The 22,674-nt window shown below is 37.9% G+C and overlaps 1 protein-coding gene across 1 annotated transcript in view; it reads left to right on the top strand.

The window, feature by feature from the left end:
* The window catches only part of PRDM1 (PR/SET domain 1), a 690,597-nt gene that overhangs the window by 551,908 nt on the left and 116,015 nt on the right, over positions 1-22,674 (top strand).

Here is a 22,674-nt window from a genome sequence, read left to right as displayed (position 1 = left end):
TTTTTTTAGTTGTCTTGTGTTCTTTGCAAGAACATTCCAGTTATGAGCAATTTGAGCAAGCAGTGAGCTCTGTCAGGAAGTCTCCTGAAATACACAGTGATTTCAGCAGGTACTTTCTGCATAGTTTCTTAGGCAGTTGATTTGGGGTTCCTTCTGTTATCGCAGTAAGTTTGTTCCTTGTGCTTTTCTCAAGAGGAAAAGCTTCTACAGTGAAGATGTTTTGGTAGGGTTTACTTTCTTACCTGGGAGGGATTCTTGAGGAAGAGTGGGAAGGAGTGGATTCAGTTTTTATATTTGTGTTAACTAAGTTGTACCTCACCCTGTGTCACAGTTCAGCGAACAGCTGTGTAGGTGAAGAACAAAACCAATGAGTACAAGAATTATTTGTAGAGCATATGAGGCCCCTGCAAGCGAGTTTCTTTAATCTCCCACCATTTTAAGATATGGTTTCTGTGTATTCTGTCACTGCTGAATGTCTCTGGATTCCTCTGTGGAGAGCGGGTCTGACTTTGAGATGCTGGTGGACTGCTTGGCACTCCTTACTTCTGACTGATAAATTTTGAAGACATGTCTTGCTTCTTCTCGGTTGTTCATACACCTGCAGTAGCAGGTGACACGGACAATTGCTTTTCTTTGGATGTAGATATTCTGATGAAGGAGATGTGCGTCACCAGCTTTCTGCAATAGTAGGCAAGTCATATGTGCTGTGGCCTCATAGTACGCACTTTTCTATCCACTCTGTTAAATAAGATTTTACAAGTATTTCCCAATTCAGTTCTTGTAAAATCAGCAGGGTTAATTTACGCTATTTAAAATGTTAGCTGACTTTACCTGAGGGAAATGGGAGAGTCCTCCCATGCGGTGTTGGCTTAATGGTTAAAACAGCGATGAGCAGTTGCAGTGAATCGGGGGATTGTGATATTTTCTACCAGCAATAATGAATCCAGAAGAGGTTTCTCACTTGATTTATGGTTGCTTCTGCAGTGCAAGGACTGAAAAGAATCTGGGCAGATGTCTTCAAAACTTGTTGGAGAGGTATATTCTAATGTTAACCAACTCATTATCACCTTAATGAATTAGGATTTGTTTCCTAAACTCTGCAGGGAATTGCATGCGTATAATTTATTCTGCCTGTTCACTATTAAATTTTAATTTCTGTCAGTCATAAGTAGTTCTCTGCCTCATTTGCAGATGCTGTAGGCTGCTGTGTTTCTGCATCTTTGTTTTGCTGAGCATTAAAGAATTACTTACATTTGAAATATATTTTCCTTATTTAGTGTTTAATTATTTTGCCTTTTTTAATTCCTTTTGAGATACTGACATTTAAACTGATTATGACTATAGGAAAATCATCTTAATGCTACATTTTGTTGTTTTACAAACTGTTACAAGTCTCTTCAAGATTACTGAAAGATATTAACTGTGTGTTGCTTTGCCTCCCATAGTCCAGCCAAACCGAAGAATGTAGAGCTGAATTTTAAAGCGCCTACAAATCAAGACAGTTCAGAAAGTGAGCAGGATACTCTTGAAAAACCAGTTAATAAAAATAACAACAGCATTGCCAACAAAATTTCCTTGTTTGAAAATAAATGTGCCAATCAGAGCCAGAGGCCTACTGATATCTCTGCTTCAAAAAATAATACTGTACCAAGCACGTTTGTTGGTAGAGCAAAGCTGATATTTGGAAAACAACCTAAGGAAAGTGAACAGCCTGATAAAACGTTAAATAAGCAAAACAGTCGCCAGAAGTTATTTGAGAATGGCACAGCAGAGAAAGATAGCACTGCAGAATTAAAAGGCAAAAATGAAGAAGGCTCTGCAGCTTATGAGGATATTGGGAAAGGAACAGAGCTTAAAGTAAAAGCTGCAATATCCCTTTTTAACCAAAGCAGCAAAATTGATGCTAGTGGTGCCTCTCCGAAGCAACCTGATCCTGAATTAAACGCAGTTAAAAAGGAAAGTTCTCCTTTTAAACCGTCTTTGCACTCACCTGTTAAAAATGGAAGTGCTCATGATATTTACTACCAGCAAAATAACACAAGCTCAGAACTCCCCAGAAATGAAGAGAAGGTACCGCCAGGCACAGAGGTCTTATCACCCTGCAATGGTGATAAATATCCTTTACAGTCTCATCAGCTTTGTAGACCAGAATCTCAGAAGGTGGAAAATGGAGATAAAAATGTGAAGCCAGGAGATTTGACCTATGCAGCACAGCAGTATGATGACAGCAGTCTCAATGGTGTATTAGTGTCGGAGCACAGCAGTAATACCCCAGAGAGCCCTGGCAAAACTTGCAATGGCTCTGCTGAAGATGATGCTGTTTTTGATTCTCCGACTGACATGAAGAAGTTTGCTGAAACAATAAAAAACTTGGATAGCTCAGTTTGTTTACCACAGAAGAAGAAAAGGTCAAAGCTTCCCAAATCTCCGGCACCCCACTTTGCAATGCCTCCGATTCATGAAGACAATTTAGAGAAAGTATTTGATCCTAGTGTATTTACCTTTGGTTTGGGACTGAGAAGGGAAAAATTGCAGGATCTGTTACCAACCCAACAAATGAAAATGCAAAGTCTGGAAACGATAGCCAGAGTCAGGCCCAAGCGTGCATCGACAGAACAAAGTATAATATTCAAAGCCCTTCAGTCATGTAGTAGAGAAGAACCTGCTTTTACTCAGGAAATAAATGGAAAAGAGAACACAGATGGTACAGATGGTGAAGTTAAGAGATCCCGGCTGGAAAAAAGCTCACTCTTCTCAAGCTTGCTGTCATCTACTTCTAAAGAAAAGTTTCTTAATCCATCTGTGACCTCAGTAAATAACACAACTTTTATAGCAGACTCCTCAGGGATACCTTCTTTACAACAGGATGCTTCTGGGCCATTCGCCCTGCCTCAAAAACCTGAGGTAATAAAAGATGAACAACATTTTACATGATTGCATTTCATGAATTAACTGCTGAATGACTGTTAATTTTTAATTTGGTTATCCAGTCTCTTTCAGATATGAAGTTTCCAAGTTATATGGAGAAGTACATACAAGCAGATAGTGCAAAAAAAGAGCTAAGTTTACCAATGCCTAACTATGGGAATCCAGAAAAAAATTTTTCCAGCTGGTTAGGGGCAAGCAGATATGAATCAAATGTCCCCACTGGTTTATTAGATGTAGATGTAAGTATTATGTCATTGAAAATCTGTCTTGAAAGTTACCGTGCATAGCTTTTGTTTTGTTTCCTTTCATAGTGGGATATGCATAGATTACATGCACAGAATGAGCGTGGGTAGAGTAGCAGTTTCATCTGATGTTTGCTGCACATGAAAATAAGATGCATGTATGTAAAATGTATGGCATCTCTTAAAATGATTGTTTCTTTGTGGTGCCTTTATTCTAAGACTCTTCCCTAGTAGGAAAGGATATGTTTGAATGTGTCTCCATGCTTCTTTTTCTAAAACAGGTCTCATGCTGCATCTATTTTTTATTCTCAATCAGTAGAATGCTTTCTGCAAATTTCAGAGAACTTTTGCTGTTCTTCTTTTAAGAATAATCTCTCTGTTCTTCCAGTCAGACATTCAGTTGTTACGCTGTTGTAAGGCTAACAAGGCAAACTTTCTTAGTCCATCATTTCTGCTCTCAGTATTGTCATGTATTTGGTAGAAAATACATAATTCTTAAAGTATTACTAAAGAATGCATAGTAGCATTTATTGAAAGTACTGCTACAGTGGAAGGATGCCCCTTCACTTGATTATGAGCTTCTGTTCACTATGAGTGAAGATAGACCTGTATTTTCCTTCAAAGCCAATTTCACCCCAATGTGAGAACTGTGATTTCTGCTTTCAGTATTTTGAACCAACAGTATTTGCTGTTTCTGCAGATGTTGGTCCTTATCGTTAACCAGGAAGAACAATGCTTTCCAAAGTTTAATAGCCATATTAATGTGATCTGTGGAATTGAAGTAGCATATAAGAAACTTGAGTAGTTCTTTGCTAAAGCAGCAGATTATCTGCTGTTACAGTTTTACTAAAATGGATGGGGAAGTAGAAATAACTTCTTCCTTCTACACGTTGTGGTGGGAAATAATCCATTCTACCTTACAGTTTTGAGGATGTCGATTTTCTCTCAAGGGAAGTCTTTAATTAGTGTAGGGTTGAAAATTAGGTGGTTTATTTGCAGTGGTGCAGGCTCATACTGCCAGGTCTAAAGGAATTCTGACTTTAGGTGGTCCTATTTGGATTTCAAAACCTGAATTTGAAACAAAATGACTAATGCAGGTGCTAATTTTTGCCACTTAAATTGTTGTCCCAGAGTGGATTTCACTATTTCATTAGAGTGTGGTGGCACAGTGTGGCAGGGAGGTACATCCGCACGTAAGATTGCTCTTGGGAGGAGTTCATTAGTCTCCATTGGGTTCCAGGTCTTCTGCAGCACCAATGCTGACTCTGAAGTGTCTTGCTCAAGGTAGGCAGGTGTCAAGAGTTTGTGTGACATGTACGTACTGTGTGTCTTCATCTGACTAAAAAAGTGGTGATGAAGAGACTAATGGACAGTGTGAAGGGAAAGAGTAAGGGCAGCCTAAAACGATGACTGTAACGCTCAATGACTCTCGCACAGAGCAAGTTCTAACTGGAATTGAAGCACAGGCTGAAAAACCAGTCATGCTTCAACTTGTCTTGATGATGCCTACAAAAATCCAATGGTGATTAGGAACTCTGTCCTAAGACCACTGCCAGCCCTGCGTGGTGACTAATCCGTTCTCGTTAGTTCCTTGCACGTGTTGCTGCTTATCTTCTGCTGTGAGCTGTTTGAGCAGGGTCTGATTTTTGGTTTGTATGAATAGTACCTAGCAGAGTGGGACCTTGTCCAAGAACTAATGCTCCAGTCCTTGCTAGAAAGCCACACATAATTACAACCCTTTCTTTATTTGTTTTGAGATCACATGATACAACAACAGATTTTTTCATATAGCCTGTATCGTATAGTTCCCTGTGGACTTAGAGGTACTATTATAGATTTTGTATACGTGAGTATATTTTATTTCTTCTCAGCATTTTTAGTCTATTGCTTATTACAGAGCCTCATACTTCTTGAAGAATACTTACCTTGTTAGAAGATGTTCAGCAAAAAAAATGATTTTAATATCTAATTCATGAACGTATATGCCACCGTGCTTCCTCAGTCTTATCACCTATTCCTTAAAAATTATTTAATTTTTATGGTTACCAGACACTAACATATTCATTAATATCTTGAAAGTTGTAGAGCATGTACTTTCATAATGCCAGTTTTATGGGTAGTCTCTCAGTGTCTGAAACTCCTGGAATAAGTAGAAAGCTGATCAAAAGAAATTTTAAAATGTTTCAAATTTGAGATTACTTGTCTTCAGTGAGATGATAATTAAAAGAAATAATAGGAAGTGTGTTACTCATGGCAAAGTATTGTCCTTCAGGAAGAAGGAGGAATTGAGGCAGGAGCTAGGTGTAGGTGAAGTTTTTTACTGTTCAATGTAATTTTCATTTTGTTTCGGTAACTTTTTATAGTGTAGCATCTTTATTGGATGGATTTGTGGTTTGTTTTGTATACTTGACTTTTCTCTCCCCACTGTTTATTAGACACTTTCAAGAAATGGACAAAGTAAAATCAATCCCAGGCCTGGGAAGGTAAGACCTATTTTATGTTTTTCGCTGTTCCTCTCCGTATTTAAAAGCACAGCAGGATAAAAATAGATGGTGTTGGTTTTGTTTTAAACACAGCTGGTGATATACTGTGAATCAGACAATCAAGAGAATGTTATTGAAGTTTTCCATGATGTTCTGGATTGCAGTTCTTGGGTTCTGTCGCCAACAATCTTAGTTAAAGTTATCAGAGGATGGTAAGATGAATTTTAACTCTTTATCATTGATAAATCTACCCAGAGATCTTTATCTATCTGGAAATCTTTTGGAACTGAACCAGTATTCAGCTGGCAATGTAATGTAGTCACCTTTGAAAAGAAAACGTGGTATATTACCTCCTGCAGTGGGAAGCTCTGTACTAGCTAACTTTGCTGACAAATTGGAGTGAGTGTTACCATCTGGAAGAGTTCAGTGTTTCACCTCAGTGAGATAAAAGGACAAATTCTGTCCATGCTGCCCTTTGATTCTTCTCTCCTTTATGGATTCTTAAGTAGTATTTGAATTATGTTAAAAGGATAGCTAAGGGTTTTGAAGACAGGTTTGATATGGATTAGGGCTACGTTAATCTTGATGAGGAAGGTAAATTCCTTAGCCAAGTATATGGTGAGTCTAGAGGGAATTTTTCTCTAAAAGCTGGATTGTCTGAGACTACTTAAAAAACAGTTCATCTGTCACCTTCTTTATAGTGTTAAAAGAACAGCCATTGCTTATTTATTCAAACCTACAGTTAAAAATAAAGTTGTCTTCTGAGCATTCTTCAGCATGTCTATACCAGCCCCTGTAGAACTGTATGATACTGTTCATAGTATCCAAGTAGCTTGCCTGTTTATACATGACACAGCAGTCTGTAGTGTCAACATTTTCTGACCTACAAATTGGTTCTGGTTAGTATCTCATGCAGAAGTCTGGTATACATAGACAGCACTCCTGCAGTCCCAGATCATCAGTTCGAAAAGGGTGGAGAAGTTTTTGATGAAATTACAAAGTCAGCAGTAGGCATCTTTGTTTTTATAATTGCTTTAAAAAAATCACAGTGACCAGAAATGACTTGCATCAGCTTTGCTGGGTGAATAAGCTGTGTTGGAGTGGCATGGAAGGTCTGGAAATGGTGCTTCTTGTGAAAAAAGAAATTGTTAAATGCAAAAATGATTTTTGAAACTCGCACTTGATAAAACATTTTAAACTGATAATTTTTTATTTTAAGCTGGATACTCTATGAAAAACCAAATTTTGAAGGTCCTTCTATTCCTCTGGAAGAAGGAGAACTGGAATTCCCAGATATTTGGGGTGCGGGTGAAGAGCAAAATGAATGCGAATCGCTAAAGCCTGCAGTGATTGGTTCGATAAGACATGTTGTTAAGGCAAGTAATATAAGTAAAGAAAATCTTGTAGAAGTCCTAATGTTTGATAAGTTTTATGCTGTTAAGAAAAATCAGTCTTGCAGGTTGAATTTCTCATATGGTCACAGTGTGAGCGGGCGGGTGGGGTGTCTGTTGTGTTTGTTTAATTGCTTGTTTGTTTTGTAATAGGGATTTGGCTAAAAAACAGTGAAAAGATACGTCAGAAAGAAAACTACTTTTCAATGAAACGGCCCAGAAAATGCTATAGAAACTTATGTAGGGTTATGCTTTTTAGCTTGATAAATCTCTTGGGGAAAATCTTTTCAGAAAACTGATCAGTAAATCCACAGACTTGTATTTTTAAAACTCATGAATAGTTGAGCAGTTTTTTGTCATTTTTTATTAATGTATAGAACAGACATACCCTACAAATCTTTAGCATTAAACACCTTCAATTTTTTTTTTTTTAACATAGAAAATACACTTGTGTGTACAAACCTATCAAGAAACTTCATATGTGGTGGAAACAGCCTTCCTACATGCACTTTTAACCTACCATTAAGTATATATGTTTGCAGATTGCCAAAGTAACTATGAGCTGTAAAGGTATTTGACTAGTAAAGAAAAAGGGAGGAATATATATTGCTTGTAACTACAATTCTTGTTTAAATTAGTTCTTCTCAAGAATGGCTTGCTTGTTGTTGTGTTGGGAGTTAATTTGTTGAAGGAGATATTAACTGATGAAATAGATGGATTCCTGCCTAGATGGCAGAAGGTAAACAATGTATATGCTGATTAAAGATTGACTGACTGAGGTCTTGGTCCAAACAGAGACAGGCAACTGGCCTAGTTTTATGATAGGAATCTGATAATAGTAGTAATTGACAAGAAGGGGAAGCAATTTAAAGCAAACAGGAGCTGTTTTAGTTAGCCACATTTGGAGTAATTATTGCAATCTTCATTTTTTCAGGATTACAGGGTCAGTCAAATTGATTTGTATACAGAACCTGAAGGGCTAGGAATCGTGACTTCCTTTTTTGACGACACAGAGGAAACAGGGGTGTTTGGCAGCACTCAGAAGACTTGTTCTATCAAAGTACACTGGGGCATGTAAGTGCATAGTTATGTGTGAACGGGTACTGCTATGAAAGGAATTTCTTTTAAACCATTGATTACATCTATCAGCCATGCAAGCAGGCTGTGTTTATTCCAGTCGGATATTTTGGTAGTTCTTGTTGACTGTAACATTGTTACATCATTGTAATGCTTCACACCTGGTTAGGTGTTTCATTTTTCTTTTAATTGCATGGGGTAGAAGAATTTGCAGTAAAAGTATGAATTTTCCTCTGCTGCTTTTTCACATTCAGGCAAACTTATAAGAAACGAGAGGTGTCTTATCATAGCAGTTTACCACCAAGTTTCCTACCTACTTTTATCTCTAAACTTGAAATCATTGTACTGAAAGAACATTTTTAAGCTGTCATGTAATGAAGTAAGGCCTAGCTTGAAATGTCTTCTCTTGAAAGCATCCTTTTATTTCACAGTGCATTTTAATTGATCAGTATTTATACTGACAATTAAGAATGTATACTATGTCACCTGATAACATACAGCCATGTAAGTTAGGAGTATAGTGTGTGCCATGAACTAAGCAAAATTTTGTGAGAAAGGAGGCCAAGGAACAATCCAGTTACTGTAGAAATGATAACTTTGATAATCTAATAAGTAAATCAGTACTTATTAAATTGGCACCAGCAAAATTGGTGCAAAAAGGAGGGAGACTGCATTTAGAAACAGGGAGTATAACTGCTGTTAGTGGTCCTGGGTCCTGCAGAATGTTTTGCAGGGTGTACAGACCTGGTGACTGTGCCATGTTTGGGCTGTAGTAGCATTTGTCTTCTTGCTAATGGTATATTTAACCGTTGATAATTGCCCAACTAAGAATTAGTATTACATAACACTGCAAAGAGAGATTCAAATACATCTCGTGATGGATGAGGCGCTTTCATTATCAGATAAAAGTATTTTATCTGATGAATGTTTCACACTTTGATTTTGGAGGAACACTATGAAGCACTCGGGTATGTAAGAAAGTTTTCAGATGTTCACATAGTTGGTTCTCTGACAGAAGCTTATTTATGTTGAACTGCAAACTCAATCCAAATTACATGTCTGCCAAGAGTAATAAAATCAGATACATTATGTGGAGGTTGATTATTAATTTACTTCATCTACCTTCCAACTTCCACTTGGAAGCATTCTGTGAAATAACAATTTTTTAGCAAGGGAAGCAAGGCACAACCCTCAACTTCAGACTGGTGCCTGCTCTGCATCACTGTGAGAGTATTTTTGCACTAAATTTGTGTGAACTCCTTAAAGTCTTAATTTCTCTCAGCTGTACTTTGATTTCTTGAAGAAAAGTGGACTAGTATTTTCACTATGAATCAAAATAGGTCTCTCAGTTACCAACTCTTTATCCAGTGTGGAAAGATGTTACTTCTGCCAATTGGTTGCATAAGAAATACGATAAATTGCTACTACTTTTTTTTTTTTTTTTTTGCATGTTGCATGGTTCTTTCTTTCCCTTAGTTTGCAAGCATGACAGTTCACTGTACTGGCAGCTGAGGAAGGTTTGATTCTGAGTCACCTCACCATGTAGGTGTGGTTGTATCTGAAAGTTTCCCACTGTGTGTGCTTAAGTGTGTTTAAAGCTGCCAACAAAAATGAGGCAATGCACCATTATCTTCTGATTGCACTCTCTTCTTGGTTTCTCATGTACTTAAAATTCTTCTGTGAAGCTGAGAGCTTACTGAATTGGGTGGCTGTAGGACACACAATATATTCAATATTTGGCTGTACATATCAGTAAAAGCAAAGTTCTTTGTTTCTTGGGCCTACGTGTCTGCAGTGAAGCTAGATCAACGTGTGCCAGTTTACATTAGCTTAAAGTGTGAGATTAATTTAATTATTTATCTACCTCATGTCACTAGACTTATACATTATGATGCTTAAGCGGGCAACCTTTTGATTGTATAACGTGTTTCTGTTTAATGCTTTATATCCTGCCTCATGTTGCATGTCTGAGAGACTGGTAGATCTATCTGGGAGATATACTTTGTCTATGCAGAGGAACTTCTGGAAATCTGGTCTGAATATTTTAAGGCTATTCTAAAATAATACACAATAGCCTTAAGTCTTGAAAATTCAGTTCAAAACTGGTGTTGCTCCCTGAAAAGACAGTCAGATTATTGATTGTCTGTTCACGGCATTATTATTATTATTGTTTTTTTTAACTTGTTCAGATATAACACATGCATCAGTAAGTTGCTTCCCTGCACAGATACAGAAGTTTGCAAGTGCACCAGTTTGTAGTTGGGAATTTTGATGGTAAAGATAAAGAAATGAAGTTTTAGGGGTACACTATTCCTTTTATTCTTTTTTTTGCCTGAGTCACATTTGTTTCGTTCTTTTTTGTTCAGAAATTATTGCTTCTTTGATTTGGGATTTGTTTTTATGGTTTGGTTTTTGTTGTTGTTATTGTTGGGGTTTTATTGTTTTTTTGTTTGTTTGTTTTATTTTATTTTTTTACTTTTTGCTTTCTACTCCCCCTTTACTTTAGATGGCTAATTTATGAAGAACCCGGTTTCCAGGGAGTCCCTTTAATGTTGGAGCCTGGTGAATATCCCAATTTAGCTTTCTGGGAGAAGAAGGAAGCCTACATTAGGTCTATGAGGCCCTTGAAAATGGTAAAATGTCATTATTACTTGCCAGCTACATGACCTTCACTTATATATTAGAAGCAGTGTCTTAAGGTGGCTAAATTTTTTTTATGACTCAGAGAAATGTAAGTCTAAAAACCACAAAATTTTAATCTATAAAATTCTTGGTTTGCATCCATTTTTGCTTTTGATCTTCCTAGTTTTCACATATATTCTACAAAATAGCTTTCATTCTAATTCCAGCTTTCTATGAAGAGTTGAAGATGATTTAGACTACTCATTTCTCTCTCTCTCTCTCTCTCTTTTTTTCTTCTCCAATAGGGTGGCCGCAAAGTAGAATATCCTGGAGATCCAAAGGTAAAAATCAGTATTTATTTGATTGTCCTGTTATCGCACATCAACTACATGTGGGTAGATAAGTATATCTTGGTCACATACTGCCTGTTTAGTGGCTGGTCATGCCGCATGTGACCGCACCATGAAACTGCAATTTGTCTAATTTATGCATCTATCATATATGGAAATAACAGTATTAACAGCTACCTGCATGATGCAGACAGGTAATGAACGTTTAAATCCTAATGTTGCATGTCTAAGGGAAGGCATCCTGAAAAGAGACATCATTAATTACTTTCATAATCACAGAATAGCCTGGGTTGGAAGGGACCTCAAGGATCATGAAGCTCCAACGCCCCCACCACAGCTGGGGCCACCAGCCTCCCCATTGAGACCAGGCTGCCCAGGGCCCCATCCAACCTGACCTTGAAGACATCTCGGGATGGGGCAGCCGTAGCCTCTCTGGGCAGCCTGTTCCAGCACCTCACCACTCTCACAGTAAAGAACTTCCCCTGACATCCAACCTAAATCTCCCCTCTCTCAACTTAAAACCATTTCCCCTTATCCTCAGTTACCGACCCTTTCAAAAGATTCCCCTCCTGTCTGTAGGCTCCCTTTAGCTATTGAAAGGCTGCAGTGAGGTCACCCTGCAGCCTTTTTTTCCTCCAGGCTGAACAAGTCCAGCTCCCCAGTCTGTCTTCGTAGGGGGGTGCTCCAGCCCCCTAATCATCTTTGTGGCCCTCCTCTGGACCCTCTCCAACAGAGATAATCTTCTCCCTTTATGCAACCATGCAAAAGAAACTGACTGCTATCAGAATTTATTACGCTCTTTGCAGCTTTTCTTTTATTTTGTTTCTATGACAGGTAGTCATTTATGAGAAGCCTTTCTTTGAAGGGAGACATGTGGAAGTAGAATCAGAGATCTTTATGCTCAGTGACAAGGAGTCAGAAGAAAAGACACAACTTTCACTTACATCAATGGGATCCATCAAAGTACTGGGAGGAGTGTAAGTATGGGGAAAAAACACTAGCAGTATTTTCTCATCAGCATTAAGTGTTAACTCTGTAGATTTGAAACTGCAGTGGATAAATTCAGAAACTATTTGTTTTTGATTTTAGATTTAGATCTGGGTTGAATTTGGAAATAGTCACAACAATGGCTGCATTCTAGTCAATACTTTTATAACTGTGGTTTCACAAAGGTTAGAGAAGTGGTAGAAGGGCTGTCAAGCGGTCAGAGCAGCCTACGTCAGCTAACTTCTCTCTCTCTTGTTGTAGTGTTGTTTCCATAATAAACTGTTTTGTACTCCGTGCATTGAAGAGTTGCAGAATTTCATCTAGCTTTGGTTAGGGAAGGATACAAAGCTTCTCAAACTAACTTGGAAGTCCTGTATCATTATAAGCCAGGAGGAGATAATGTGGTTTTTTTTTGGTTTTTTTTTGTGTGCCTTGTCTTTCTACTTGACTACACTGTATCAAAACAGAGTGGTCATTTGTAATGTAAATCTTGTTTTTTCTTCCACCTCTGGCATGTTTTGCAAGTATTTTTATTAGACTTTTTTTTTCTATTTGAAATTGTAATTATATTAATGTCAGTGGGAAAAACATTTAGGAGACACCTATATCTTTAACAGAAGATGGGAGAAAGAACAAATTTCACACATAATGCATAGTGGAATAGTCTATTTTCACACACGGTCTCTGTTGTTGTTTAGTTGGGTCGCATATGAAAAGCCTGGGTTTGAAGGCCATCAGTATTTACTGGAAGAAGGAGAATATCGGGACTGGACAGACTGGGGTGGCTATGATGAAGAGCTGCAGTCACTGAGACCTGTTGTTGGTGTAAGTTCCAAGAACATAGAGTTGTTATCTCCTGAGCACATTGAGACATCACGTAGCTTTCTTCTTATGGCACTTCTCTTTTTTTTTAACAGGACTTCACAAGCTCGCATATGATAATGTACAGTGAAAAAGACTTTGGATCAAAAGGTTCTAACATTAATGTGTTAGGAATTGTTTCCAATTTGAAAGACACTGGATATGGGCTGAGAACGCAATCTATACATGTGCTAAGTGGCGTGTAAGTGCTGTTTGAACTGCTGTTTAATAGTGCATGTACAATTTCTAGAATTTTTGAACTTGATCATGTTTTTTCTGTACTTGGTCTTGTAGTGTCTCTGTTATTTCTTCAGATAAAAATTTCTGCTTTTGACTGGAGCATGTTGACTACAACATTGAGATGTTGGTTTGCTGACTTGCAAAGTGTGAAAGTGAATGAGATAAAATCAGAGAGATAAAAATAGTTTGTTCTCATAGCTGTATTTTAAAAAGCATTTCAGCAACAAAATTGTTATGGAATTAATTTCTAATTTTTGCTTGGGCTTCTTGTGCTTGACCAGAGGCAAATTACTTATTCTTTCTCTGAGTTGTGTATGAAATGGTGTTTCTTTCTGAAAAGTGACATTGCTTTTGAGTAAATACCACAATTGAAATTTTTTATTCTTATTTTTTTTCTTTGTTTTTTTTTGGGGGGGGGAGGTGGGGTGGTTGTTGTTCATTGAGGTTCTTAAAACTATTGGTTGGTGTGGCCATATCCTCTTCTTGGTGTCATTTGTGCTGTCACACGCAGTTAGTAAGTTGGTGTATCTTAGTGCTTGATTTATTGGTTACGTTAATTGCAGATTGAATTCCACAGCCTTGGAGACAGCATCAAAGTATTTTGGAAATATAAACAAATATTAGCAGTCATGTCTCCAAGAACCCAAATTCTGAGATATAGTTTCTTTCTCTGCCTGGAATGCAGGTGACTTGCTGAGAGCTCTGCCTTACCCAGCCACACCTTAAATCTTTCTGCATGTTATCTGTGCGATATCTCTGCAAATTTTGTCTGGGTAAAGACTGCAGAATTGAGCTCAGTGCATTCCAAAGGAATGCTTTTGATTTGTGTATGAATGTGATGCGACAGCAGTTTTTTCTGCACAGTGACCTTTGAGGCCACTGTGCCCTTATGTCTTCTGTAATATGCAAGGAAGATTCATGGGAAAGAGTCTCCTCTGAAGGTTGGGAAACGAATTGTGGGTTCCTATCACGCCCTTTGTGTAGTTGTTCTAGTAAATGTGACTGTTGCAGCTGAGATAGGAATCGTACTTTAGTATGAGTATTCTAGTAATTAAGAGTGACTCCGATACTTTGATGGTAAAACTGGCTAGAAGTTATTACAAACAAAACCCTTGTCCCACAGACTGCTCCTGTTCCTGTAATCTTACTTGCTAGTCTCTTAAAGGTGTAATTTGTAGCAATAAGCATGTTTTTTTATTTAGGTGCATTGTTTGTAACAAGTTACTATCAGTCCACTTTTACAGTCTCATATGAGCGTTTTGTTTCCAAAGAGGCTGTGAGTGTTGCAGCATTTTGGGGTGGTGGTCTTAGTAAATGCCAATGTGATAGGAAGTTGAATCATGTTAAGTCATGATTGGCAATAAACTGTTTTATTTTGAGCATTAAGTAACTTCAAGTAGAATTTTTTTTATATCTTTCCTACCAAGAAATCAGTCATACAGTGATGAATAATCCATTGAGCAATTCCTAGAGCTATTTAGACTAGCACATATGTGATGTCATAATGAATTGTTTCAGGTTCAATAAAAGCTTGTCATAGTATTTCTAAGTAACCTTCCTGGTGTCGTACTGAAAATACTTCATTTGAAAAAGAAAAAGCAAACTGTAAAGAAGCCCTGAACTTTTTCCTAACTTTTTTTTTTTTTAAACTACAGGTATCTGTAGTAAGCAGTTATAGCAGTAATAGATAACATGTAATCTGTGTTTCCCACATAATGAGTTTGATTGCTCTGTAATTTATAGGGTATATCAAAGAAAAGAAAGGCTGAGACTGCAGAACATAGATACTACTGAACAACTTCTGAGCTAAATTGCATCTTTAAACTGTATGCTGAAGACAGCACAGCTCTGCATTTGGGGAATGAATATTTTGTTACGGGGGCAATGGAGAGCTAGCTGCATTAAAATTTTCAGCTATTGTTTCTGAAGAGTGTTTCTAAGCAATATATTAATATCTTAGATAAATCCACTATAAAGACATTTTGAAAAATACATACAAAAGTGATGAGTGAGTATTGACTTCTTTTAAGTTGATTTATGTTTTGCTCTCAAGCATTCTTCAGAGATTGGCCGAGCACAGAATCCAGGGCATTCTATTCTACCGTTTGGTTTAGGAGAAAATAAATTTAGGTTGCTTGAAAATAGGAGAGGCCTTTTTTTTTTTTTAAAGTAGGATTTGATCTTTACTCCCAAGTTGGCAGAACTGAAAGTGGTGGAAAATGAAAGTATTTAATAGCAACAGGTAACACCCTTTACAAGTTTAAGCAAGTACTTAAAGCAACTGCATTGTATAATTTTGACTTTCCTCTTTGCTTAATAATCCTTCAAGCTTATGTTTAATGGTTATTAAAATCACAAGAATTGCATATTTCTGAATGTGCCTTTTCTTTATCCATAAACACGTGAAGCTTTTGCCAAAATTAGTGAAAAAAACCCTGTATTTTAGTTGATCCTTTTTTTTAAGTAGATGGAAGAATGTTTTCAGGGGCGTGTTCTGCACAGGTATTTGTTTTACTGTGGTCCTGTAATTCATACTAGTTTCCTTCTGATTTTCAAGTAATTAGTCCGCAGCACAGATTTGTCTGCTTCTAGTGCATGTCCGTTTAGTGAGGAAATCGTTAAGTGATGGGTAGTTTGTAGATTGTAGTCAAAACATAATATATTGAATCTAAATGCATTCAGGATGGTAATGTGAGTGGAACTAAGGAGCAAACCCCCATCGGGTACTTTAATAGGTAAGAGCCCTTAGGATGCCTACAGGAACACTTCAAACAGAGTTTTCTCTTTCCCTCTATCTCTGAACTGAGCTAAAGTGATGTTGAAGAGAACAAAAAGTTCACAGGTCTGTGGGACGCTAGGAATCACAAGCACAAATGAGTATGGTAAATAAGCCATTTCCTTTCTTTCCTACAAATGGAATTTAATTACCTCTTCTTTCCTGTTAGACATTCAAGTGCCATTTTTCTCCCTGGCTCTACATGGTCTATGAGATTAACATACAGACCAATTTAAACCTGTTGTCTACATGTAGTATTTAAGGTTTAAATGTTATGGATTCTATTTCAGACCTAAAGGAGATCTTCTGTGCCTGAAAGCTTGACTTTTTACAGCTGTGTCATTTAGCTTAATACTTAGTTTAGTTTAATACTAAGGTGTTTGATTCTATGATTTCTGTAGCTGAGAGAGAAAGAAGCAGGTCCTCACAGCAGGTGATTTGTCCTACTATATGAGTCTGAGCAACACTGAGAGCAGGATTCCAGCATGACAGGCAGTGCAAAAGAGTGAGGTCTTTGGCACAGTTTTGGCAGTGACTTGGGATGAGGTGGTTGCTTGGCCTACTTAAGGCAGTTTGTTGGGATGAGGGTTACCAAATTATTATGTTAAGGAAAGTTGCTCCCTATGGGGTAGGGTAGGCTAAAACTTCAGTTCTTGTGGTGCTGAGGTGTGACTCTTCTGCTTAGATATGGAGGCTAGGTCTTGTGAAGGCCTACCTGTTGGTCAGAAGTTGGATTAAAACAGTGCTCTGTCTTAGGGATAGTCTTGAGGTTTGAGATGTTCAGCTGGTGCTGCATTCAGTTTCCCCCTTCCTGCTGCTGTTACTGGTGCTGCTGGAAGGCTGTGTGGGCTTCTGAATAAGTGAAAGAGTACAGGGATTTCACCAGTAAGCCTTGACTCCAGAAATTCTTCAGCATGGAAGAGCAAGACTTATTAATTTAAATCCCACTGTTTTCAACATGAACACGTGCTTAAAGTTTCATTGCTTCTGCACTCAGGCTTCTTTTTAGAGAGGAAGAAAAGAAATGTCTCCTATTGAGAGGCCCCTGGAAGGGATCTCTTTTATGTGTCACTTAATATCAGAAACACTTGTTTTCATGGATATCAATTAAGTTCAACTGTCATGCATTGCAGTTGTACCTTGATATTAGTGCATTGAAAAATCAAACGTGAATCCACTCAGGAAATTGATTAATGAAACCTAATTTTCTTTTGGTATATGTGGCATACAGGTCTTAACACACCTGAGACATTTGAACTTTCAGCTTAATTTATTCTACATACCAGTGTCTCTTTGATGAATTACTGTGAGGCAATTTTGAAATGTGCCTTGAAAAGTGCCTTAAGTAATTAGTGCATAACAATTTGGAATAATTGATTATATCTGAGGCAAACCAAGAGATGTAAATAGTGATAAACATGAATCACTCTATGAGTGCTTGCCATGGACAAATAACAGGAAGTCCGTACTTGCAGCACATACGTGTTGCTGTAGCTTTATTCGGTTTGAAGTCACCTCGCTTCTTGTCTGTGCAGAGAATCTGGCATTTGTTCTTGGACTAAAACTGCAGCTTCATGGAATATGGATGCTCAATACATGTAACGATGTCAGGGTTTTGGTTTTTTTTGTTGTTGTTGTTGTTGCTGTTCTTGGTGTTGTCCTTCTGTATGAAGAACCTACTGAAAGTGTGTTTTGGAATAAGCTAACATGCACTCCTTATGTAACGCATAGGGGAAAAATGAAAAGCTATGGGTAGGTTGTCTTGTATAACCAAGAAGATGTCCCAGTCCATGCATAAATATAACGAATGAAAGAATGAAATTCAGTTGTTATCATAGAATCATAGAACGGCCTGGGTTGAAAAGGACCACAATGATCATCAAGTGCAGGGTCACCAACCACTGGACCAGGCTGCCCAGAGACACATCTAGCCTGGCCTTGAATGCCTCCAGGGATGGTGCATCCACAACCTCCTTGGGCAAACTGTTCCAGTGAGTCACCACCCTCTGTGTAAGAAATTTCCTCCTACTATCTAACCTAAACCTCCTCTGTCTCAGCTTTAGACCATTCCCCCTTGTTACTGTGATCAGTTCTAATGTCAGTTAAAAACAAACAAACAAAAAAACTGTCAGTGAAAGGCAACAGAATGTATGTAGCTTGTGACCAAAAACAAGGGAGTGCAGATGCAGGAGCACTTTATCTGAGCTTGCAGTACTGACCCTGGATTGGAAGAATGCCATAAAAGTTTACTTGAGTTTAGTAGACTACACATAGCAAGACCCTGCTGATAGCGGGTACTTCAGAGCAGAAATAAAGCACTGCAGTGGTAATTGAGTGTTGGAGAGACTATGCAATGATTTGGTTGCTTTTCTAGTAGTTCACGTGTTTGTCTCAAAAGTTGACTGTCTCTGGCTGAGACTGAAGTTGTGGTTTTGAAGCTGAAATCTGAGTTTGTGGCCTGTATCAGGAATGAGGTCTGACTAAATAGTCATAATAATTGCTTTGAATTTATATACATTAATCCAATTAAATTTTTGATGGCCTTAATGCTAAACTGTCAAGGATATTCTTCCTGCTGATGTCTGTGAACCTGCTGGGACATCACACTCTACCACCATTAGTATATATGCCTTTTGTTGTATCTTAACTTTCTGCAGATTTTCTGCATGTTTGCTTAAAAACATCTGAAGTTTTGGAATATTGACTTTTAATGCTGCCAGTATATGTCTTATTGCCCAGATTACTCTGAAAGTTAGTTTTAACCAAACAATGTTATTCTGATATTTGCCTGATACTCTAGAGAGGAAAAACTTGATAAAAAAACAGGATTTTGAAACATATCAATGATTTTACTGGAGACAGCTTTTAAGGTATCTAACAGATCATAGAATTATAGAATCACCAAGATTGGAAAAGACCTCCAAGATCATCCAATTCAACCATCCATTTACCATCAATATATTCCCACTAAACTATGTCCCTCAGTACAACATCTAAATGTTCCTTGAACACCTCCTGTGATAGTGACTCAACGACATCCCTGGGCAGCCAGTTCCAGTGCCTGATCACTCTTTTGGAGAAGAATTTTTCCCTAATCTCTTTCCCTAATCTCCTGAACCTTCCCTGATGTAACTTAAGTCCATTCCCTCTTGTCTTGTCGCTAGCTATGTAGGAGAAGAGTCTGATCCCTGCCTTGTCTCAACCTTCTTTCAGGAAGTTGTAGAGTGCAATAAGGTCTCCCCTGAGCCTCCTCATCTCCAGACTGGACAATCTCAGTTCCCTCAGTTGCTCCTCATAAGACTTGTGCTCCAGACCTCTCACCAGTTTCATTGCCCTTCCCTGGATATACTCCAGGGCCTCAATGTCTTTCCTGTAGTGGGAGTCCAGAACTGAAAACAGTATCCTTCTAGTGCAGAGAAATGATCACTTCCCTACTCCTGCTGGCAGCACTATTTGTGATACAAGCCAGGATGCCTTTGGCATTCTTGGCCACCTGGGCACACTGCTGGCTCATGTCCAGCTGAGGATCAGCCAATGTCCCCAGGTCCACTTTCTCCACACAGTCTTCCAGCACTCTGCCCCAAGCCTGTAGCATTGCCTGGGGTTGTTGTGGCTGAAGTGCAGGACCCAGCATCTGGTCTTGTTGAATTTCATCCCACTGGCCTGAGCCCAGCTGTCCAGACTGTCTAGATGCCTCCATAGGGCCTTCCTACTCCCATGTAGATCAGCACTTCCTCCCAACTTGCTGTCATCTCCAGAATTACTGAGAATGCACTCCATCTCCTTATGCAGATCATCAGTGAATATATGGAACAGGACAGATGATGTATTTGAACTTGTGGTCTGATTTAGTTTATTTACTCTGGGTCATATTGATATAGTGGGGCAAATTGAAATAGAACTTGCAAGAGTTTTGGAGAATCAGATCCATAATTTTGTTGATTTGGAGATTTAATAGCATTGCAGTTTAGCATTTGAGGGGATAAACCATCCGTTTGTTCTTACGTTAAGATAATAATGAATATACAGTCTTGCATTTTGGAAAAAGTAACATGACACTTAACCACTGCCTTTTTCTTCTCTTTCTCTTAGGTGGGTGGCTTATGAGAATCCTGAATTTACAGGAGAGCAGTACATACTGGATAAAGGGCTATATCCCAGCATTGAGGCATGGGGGGGGAAGAATTGCAAAATATCTTCAGTTCAACCCATTGTTATGGTAAGGAGTTAATTATACTTCTTTTGCAACTTTCTTTGAAATATTTCTAGGTAGTCTTTTTCTATTGAATCCAGTTTATTTGCTGTCATATACATTCTTTAAGCAGGGATTAATAATAAACTATTCAATGTTTGTTAATTTAGCACTTCTTAAACTTTTTTCTTTTTTGTTCTCCAAATTTTTGTAGGATATTGTTGGAAGTGAAAGGGGTAAAGTCAAGGTAAGATATTTCTCTAAATGCATGAAACATACTCTGTAGTGGCCTGTGTAACATCAGTAAATAGGATCAAGCTTTTTGTATACTGTAACACCCAGGTTTTTGCATAGATAGTCCATTAGTCAAAGAGTGAGAATGCTAAGTGAATAAGGAGGGCTGCTTTCTGAACCTCCTAACTAAGGCCATGAAAGTCCTAGGAAACTGGGATGTAACATATAGCTGTCCTTAGAAGTTTTCTGAGGCCACGTCAGTGTTTTGGGTCAGTAGGTGCTGTTTGAGAGTATTAGAATTGTTCTGAGTATCTGGAGCCTATGCCCATCTATGCAGAGCTTCAGTGACCAGCTGAAGTTATCTGGAGTCTGTTGCAGAAGCAAGGGCAATACAAATTAGTTGTACTCAATAGTTGTGACTTTGTTTTCAACCTAGTTTCTTTGTTAACTGTTCTGCTAGTGGTGGTTGCACTTGAAGTGAAACTCATTCTGCTTTCTGAGTTGGGCTTAGAAGTTAACATCGTATTTGTCAGTAAAAAAGAGAAGAAAATGGCAAAGTGAATTTGTCTATTCAGTGGGTCAACAAAATTTTTATGTTAGACTTTCTCCTGCATGCAAGTATTCTTTGACAGTGAGACTAAAGAGGAACCTTTTTTCATTCTTTCGTAATTCTGAACCTTTTTGTCTGTAGGAAGTTGTTACTTTCGTTTCAGTCAAAATGGTGAATATGTTATGGAACTGAAAACCAGGGAGAAAAGTCTTGGCTTTCCCAATTTGCATTCATAATTAGTAACACGCCTTACTGGAGTATCCAGTATAGGAATATGTATGAACTCTGGGGAATAGAAATCTCCAGGCTGCTTATTTTCTTCTGTATGCATGAAAAAATATTTACGACTATAGACTTTATCCTAAGGAAACTAAGAAATAATGGCTTGTAGTCAACAGACTGTATCCTTTGTCAGCATGTTCCTCTTCGGAAAATGCTGTGCATGCCTGCACTTGTATCTCTGCTAAGAGTGAATAAAGCTGGTAGGCATGTGATAATGTGAATGACTTCTGTGTGATCAGAGTTAATTATCTTCTAACCAAATTAGCAGGTTTGCTATTTAGAATTTTTTTTCTTTTTAACAAGGACAAAAGACTGGGTGACTTATCCTTTCATACCCTCTCATCCTCAGAGCACGGAAAGAAAGAACTGATGTGACTATAGTTACAAGAGGCACATAAAGCCCATCTGCCCCAAGAATATTTACCACACCTGTTGGCATGCTGTCTGAGTACTTTGCCAAGACTGTGCACCATTTATGCTCTGAGAAACAGATAGTTTTCATTTTGTGAGAAGAGTATGTATTTTTGAGATTAAATGGGTTAAGAAACTAAAACAGAACAGTTTATTACCCTTTTCTAATCATGTGCCTATCCTATCTGTTGTGTGGCGATTTATGTCTTTTCCAGCAGATAGTTGAAGTAGCTATCTTTGTTCGTGCTCTTTGAATTATTTTGTATGTTACTTAATTACAACCAGAGGTGTTTTTTGGCTTTGCAGTCCTTGTTCAAGTAACGACACTGAAAATGTAACAAAAATCTATGAAACTGAATTAATCTGGATATTAAATATATAGTAATGCAGTTATAGAAGTAATGGTAGAGATGTGTTGATGAAGGTTAAAGCATTAATTGTTTTTAAATATGTTTATGACTCTTTAAAGGTCCAGTTATTTTCAGAGCCTGAATTCAAGGGTAACTGTCAAATACTTGAAAAAAACACAAGATGTATTGATTCATTTACTGTGAAGTCTTCAAAAGTTTTAGGTGGCAGGTAAGTTATATCAAACAAATATTGAAAAATCACTGAAATGGGTAAAAATAAAAAAAAAATTCAAACGGCTTTGTAACATCTGAAATGGTTTTACCTATGGGAACTTAGAAAGAACAGTGCTGTGTGATATACACACATACGCATGGATATTTAGCTTATCAGGACAAAACATTGTATGTGATGTTTCTGTGAGTACCTCTTACTAAAGACTCAGAAACACTACCATCATTTTATTTCCACAGTTTTCCTAAAAGACAGTTTCTTCTGCTTCTTCCTGCAGCTGCATAGTTTTTGACCAGGAAGAGTTCTCTGGTAACCAGTATGTTTTAGAAGAGGGAATCTATCCAGATCTGATGGCAATGGGGTGTTTGTCCCAAGCAGCTCTAAAATCTTTACGGATTATAAATATAGTAAGTAAAGCAGATAAGTACACTGATGTCTCCTCTCCTTTTTTTTTTTTCTTTCTTTT

This window comes from Meleagris gallopavo, chromosome 2 (genome assembly GCF_000146605.3).
Source record: "Meleagris gallopavo isolate NT-WF06-2002-E0010 breed Aviagen turkey brand Nicholas breeding stock chromosome 2, Turkey_5.1, whole genome shotgun sequence".
NCBI lineage: Eukaryota > Metazoa > Chordata > Aves > Galliformes > Phasianidae > Meleagris > Meleagris gallopavo.
This window is presented reverse-complemented; position numbering and strand designations above follow the sequence as displayed.